The 5,803-nt window shown below is 38.1% G+C and overlaps 1 pseudogene across 1 annotated transcript; it reads right to left on the reverse strand.

The window, feature by feature from the left end:
• Window positions 1–818: 818 nt before the first annotated feature.
• Window positions 819–4,480, reverse strand: LOC149242376 (uncharacterized; annotated as a pseudogene). Its single transcript, XR_016246632.1, has 5 exons — window positions 4,128–4,480; window positions 3,956–4,027; window positions 3,797–3,860; window positions 2,529–2,623; window positions 819–2,037 (listed from the first exon to the last, which is right to left on the reverse strand). The product of XR_016246632.1 is annotated as an uncharacterized LOC149242376 (transcript).
• Window positions 4,481–5,803: the final 1,323 nt, after the last annotated feature.

The following is a 5,803-nucleotide window of genomic DNA, read 5'->3' on the forward strand; positions in this document are numbered from 1 at the left end:
ATAATTAAATATTGAATAACATACATTTGAATTACTTTACCTACTTGAGACTGGTAAATAAGCCTAATGATATTTTTTTATAATAATTAAATAGCGAATAATATTATTTTATGATTACGGAGTTCCATAATTCAAGAGGGAAACCTCCACGCAGTTAGAAACAGTTAGAGACAGTTGTACCTTTCTTTCTCGGAGATAAAAGGAAGTCTCGGTGGAAAGAAAGGGGTTCAGTCTTTGTTATGGAAAAAGGATAACAAAGGTATGTGAAATTGAGTGGAAAGAAAGGGGTTCAGTCTTTGTTATGGAAAAAGGATGAGAAAGGTCTGTGAAATTGACAGGACGCTGTCAAAAGAGGGATAACTTGAGCTGGACTTGAGCCAGTGGATAACCTAAAGGTCTGTGAAATTGACAGGACACTGTCAAAAGAGGGATAACTTGAGCTGGACTTGAGCCAGTGGATAACCTCATTTGGGGGGAGAAGAGGACGACATTGCCCTTCTCAAGGTTGGGTGGAGAAAGTTACCCTAGGATTCTATAAATTACACAATCCAAACTTATACTTTTAAGAAATATTTGTCAAATTTTAGGAAATTAACCGGAATGGCACAATCAAATTAATAAACATTTTGACTCTTTCCATTAGAGTATGATAATACACTTTTGAGCAAGATGATGATTATTTAAAATGAATTTTTAAATACATAGATTCAACACTAACCTTCAGACGCTCAGACTCTATAAATTATACAACAGACTAACAATTCTAAGAAATATATAACAAATTTTAAATAAAATGGCCGAAAACAAAACATAAAAAATTCAAATCAAATCATTCAATTTTATACAAACTATCTGATTGTTTTATCACAAATAATTGTTTTATAACAAATAAACATCTCCGCAGGATTGATATATCCAAAATATTAATGCATCACACAAATTTCACCGCGTATCCATTTGTGGGCTATCCTTAACATACAAGTGATCATCCTCTGTGGCAAAGATGGTGTAGGAGGCCAGCCTGAAAATAACATATAATCCCTGGAATGCCTTTCAGAGAGAAGCCCTTTCATGATTTCGTAAGTCATAAACACAATACCAAGACTTGGAACAACTTTGAGGTACTCTGCAAGAATGCCCCTGTATAAACCAGCCCATCATTCTGTTCCAATTATCTGTCCGAATATGCCAACAAGTCCCCTGTTGTTGTAAACATGAGCTCGCCCACCTGCACCTTCCAGTTGCATTCTTCTACTCACCAAATCAAGAGGAAACGTTGCTGTTGAGGATGCAACACCTGAGAGGCTTCCACAGGCCAAGCTAATCCCAACAGGTGAATCCTGAGGTCTCTCAGACTCACAAGCAGATTTGTGACTCTCATAAGCACAGAAGCTAATATCTATATTAGGTCCAGCTCCCAAAACAGTTGGCGAAAGGCCTTTGTACAACCCCACGAGGCCTTCATCTCTGCAAATGGTACAGAGGGCATGTGTAATACCTCTACAGTACATCACATTTGTCTGTGCTGCTAATCTAGTCCTCACAACATCCAATGGATATGTGATTGATGCAGCTGTTACTCCTCTGCACCACCACCTAATAGACAATTACACAGGTCTGTGCTCACATTCTTTCTATGTTTTTTCACATGCCAGGCAATAACTGCATAATCGATTTGTATTTCTTATGTGTAAAAACTAATGGAAGAATAAGGATGTCGATGAGCAATTGTGACCAAATTTTCCCTCCAAAAAGCTATGAACCCTTCTTCAGAAACAATCCGGGATGCTTCACGGAAAATGCTTGCTTTTTGCAAACTCGCACTCGCATCACGGAAAATGCTTGCTTTTTGCAAACTCGCACTCGCACCATCAGAGTGCATGCAATGGACCTGAAAGAGAATTGTAAGCCGAGCCAATGGGGCAGTGCAGGTCTTGCTGACAGCACCTGCAACAACCCCAGATAAAAGCTGTGAAATATTTGTTCCAATCTGCGAATGCTGCACTGCTTGCCGCACAAACCTTTTCAGACCTCTGTCTACATCACCATGGTGGGAGCTATTCAAAGACAACTGAGCTATATATGCAAGAATTGGTTTATTCAAAGACAACTGAACTATATATGCAAGAATTGGTTTCTAATTTCTCTGTTGAAAATTACTTGCATGATACCTACTGTTAAATTTTGAAAGCAAAGATTTAACCATGGAAAGTAATTGCAATTAATAAAAATCAATAACATTAGTTCTAAACACTTTTAAACCATCACCATGTAAAATTTTGTTATGAAAATTCACAAAATCTCTTGTTCATTCATTTAATAATGGTTCTATATAAAATTCTACATTTGAAGTAGACCATCCTTTATTCAATTGGACAGTTCATATGAAGTCTTCGTTGTGCTAGCACACTGCACACAAACCGTAATTAAAAAGTATTGAAATTAAACCCACTCAAATAATGAAAAGAATTGAAACTACACTCATTCAATTATAAAAAATAATTAACAAAAGAATAGCAATGCTTTACCTTGCACAGTGGACCCTCCAGACTTGGTCATGCGTTGTTGAAGAAGTCCTTATTAGTTTTTAACTGTTAAAAGGATCTAAACTATGAAATCATTCCTGCAATATAAACGCACAGGTAAAACGATTTAACATAAGGCAGATAAGTACACAAAAATGACTTCAAATCTGTAGTTAAATGCATGATTGAAATCATTTACAATTTACTGTTAACAGTATTGAAATATGGTTCCAATATATACATTCTGTTGTAATCGAAACTGTATAAGTCCTATTAATGATGTGCAGTAGATATATAAATAAACATGTAGTGGGAACAGTAGACCCAGCATTTTATTTTAAAAGGGAAGAACTCTGAATGAATTTGATGACTTTTAGGTGTGTTACAGATAAAACTATTATTTCCCTTAGAAGGCAGAGTATCGAACTCTGGAAGAGAAAGAGGATTTTGGGTTGTGAATCAACCTATATACTAAAACCGAAAGGAAAGACCCGGAAAATTAAGAAAAGAGTATATAACCGTTGCCTGCTTTTATAAAGAAAAGTAAATTAAGCGGTAGAACAAAGAGAGTGATGGAATCGTTCTGATTAATATGGGTTAAACTAATTATTCAACAGTCGAGGGGGTTAGGACTAGGCTGCCAATCTGATACCGACCCCGTCCAGAACCCCACAAAAGATTCTCATGGTGAATAAACCAATTGAAGTTAGGGGTGCATGAATTTATTCTTCTGTTCACATTTAAAGAACAGGGAACAATAAACTGAAAAATAAACACAACTCTAATTTATATCTCTGTAGAGAGAGAGAGAGAAATCGTAATATTTGGCTCTGGTATGTTATAACCAGTGCGACAGAGAAACCTTTTCAAAGGAAAGGAGAAATTATTTGAAGTCAACAGGAAACCGATAAAGAACCTGTAGCATTTGCTTATTCCCAATTTTATAAAATTACCAAACCATTTAACTAAACACGACAGCCACAATCGGAAAACAAACATTAAATATCAATCTGCATCCATGCTCCTTTAAAAAAATTATATCACCCCGCAGAAGAGTTCTGTCTAGCAATTACAGTTATACACTATACACAGAAGAAGTCAAAACATTTTCTTTATGCACAGTTATAAATTATGAACCCCACAGGGTTAATACTGGCCAGGAGACCTCTCGATAAGCAAACTATTCAGTTCGGTATAACATAAGAATGTAAACCCTCTTCCTATAATTCTTTAACCCGCCGTAAGGCTGCAAGTAAGTCAGTAAAGAGCACCTGTGAAGCCAAGGATATCAGTGTTGAGAAGCTGCCAGACTCCCGAACCCCAGTGGAAGCATACCTGAGAAGTGCACGGCGTGAGGTGAAAACCCTAAAATAATCATGTGTATCAATGATAATGAACCGTAAAGCAAAAAATGGGTGCATTAATCTTACCTACGGCAAGGGTTCCGATTATCTGGAACTGGGTATTGAAGAGTACGCCTTCTGCTATCTGGAGAGCGCAACCTGCGAGAAGAATTTCAATTCATGAATTAAACCTAATAAGATACCAGGAAACCCGGTCATGGAGCGAATTAATAGAAGAGGTGTCGAGATGATGAATTACCTGGAAAGGGGCAGAGCGTCATCCGCTCGAACCTGGAAAAACCCCCGACAGTAAAACTGGCTGATAACTGGACACTCTGTAACAGCACGCGCAACTCAGACAGGAAGTAAACTCTGGGACAATGAAAATACTGGCAAAGCGACCTGAATAGTAAAACCTCCTCCCAAGCGAAAGGGTCAGATTATGATAAAAACAGAGACGACGCCGCCATTCCCTCGCAGAACATAAATATCCATGAATACACGACCACTCCCTCGCAGAACTGTCCCGCTCTATTTTGACGCCACTCCCTCGCAGAACTGTCCCGCTCCACCTGTCAGCACGAGACTGAAAGACTCCTGGTTGTGTCATTCGGAATCCGATGCCACGTGTTAGCATGAGGAACAAAGGGACGACGAAAGTCCCTTTCAAAGGAAGGCCTATCGGCCTAAAAATAACAATAAAGTTAAATCTTTGATTTAACTTTATTAACTAATGACTTATCGTTATTTTATTTAAAACCACTGAACTATATAAAATGATGAGATAGTCATCAAAATTGAACCCATCGACAATACTAAAAATAGTAACCCTGCCCACTGGCCCAATCGATGCTCGAAATTAAGTTACTAAAAAAAGTAAGTATTAGAAAACTATCTCGAAATCATTCTAGAAAAGGGCATCATGCTCATAATCCCAAGTGAGATCTCAACTGACCATAAAACATCGCCAAACTATTGGCTCAATTACCTCCAAGGTTCTCTAACCCTAACCCAATAGCCTACGAGAGCTAACTGATAGGCTAGGCATTCACCAACTCCATTAGATGGGAATGGGACACTGCAGTCCACCCTTTCCAAAATTGCTTATCCTCAAGCAATCTCAACTCTGGATGCTACAATATCTGTTCATTTTCCCATGTGTCAGCCTCTACTGGTAAGTTCTTCCATTTGATAGGAAACTCTTTGATGACCCTCTTATGAAGAGTCATCTCTCTAATATCAAGGATGGCTTTTGGAATCAACATCAACTTCCCTTCCTCATCCAATAGTGGCAACTCAAATGAGGGAACCACGTTATGACCAAGTGCTTTTTTGAGTCTGGATACACGAAATACATTATGAGCCTTGTTGCTAGTTAGTAGCTCAAGTTCATAGGAAACCTCTCCAACCCTCTGAGATACTCTAAATGGTCCATAAAGCCTAGGCTTGAGTTTCTTTGCTCCACTCTTCTTGAGAGTGGACTGTCTAGATGGATACGATCTCAAATAAACTATGCTCCCAACCTCAAAAGTGTGCTCTATCCAATCTTGATCAATATAAAACTTCTGCTAGTTTTGTGCCTATTGCAAATTTTCCTTCAATGTCTTCATGATGTCCTGGCTCTCTTGTAGTAAGTATTTTGCCTTAGGAACTCTACTATACACAAACAATAGATCCATGAAGTTGGGAGCCTCATACCCATATAAATCCATGAATGGAGACATTCTGACAAACATGTGATAAGTAGCATTATAGCAATACTCACCAAGGTGTATCCATTTGATTTAAGCTCTCTGTTATCCAAAAACATAGTTCTTAAGATACCCCTTCACCCATTTTGTTCACTATATCTGTTTGACCATTTGTTTGTGGGTGGTAGCTATTTCTAGGAGTGAGCTCTGTCCCACTAAATATGAAGAGATCCTACCAAAACAT

The sequence above is a fragment of the Pinus tabuliformis genome, chromosome 8 (genome assembly GCF_031772625.1).
Source record: "Pinus tabuliformis cultivar Carrire ecotype Pingquan chromosome 8, CPIR1, whole genome shotgun sequence".
NCBI classification, from domain to species: Eukaryota; Viridiplantae; Streptophyta; class Pinopsida; order Pinales; family Pinaceae; genus Pinus; species Pinus tabuliformis.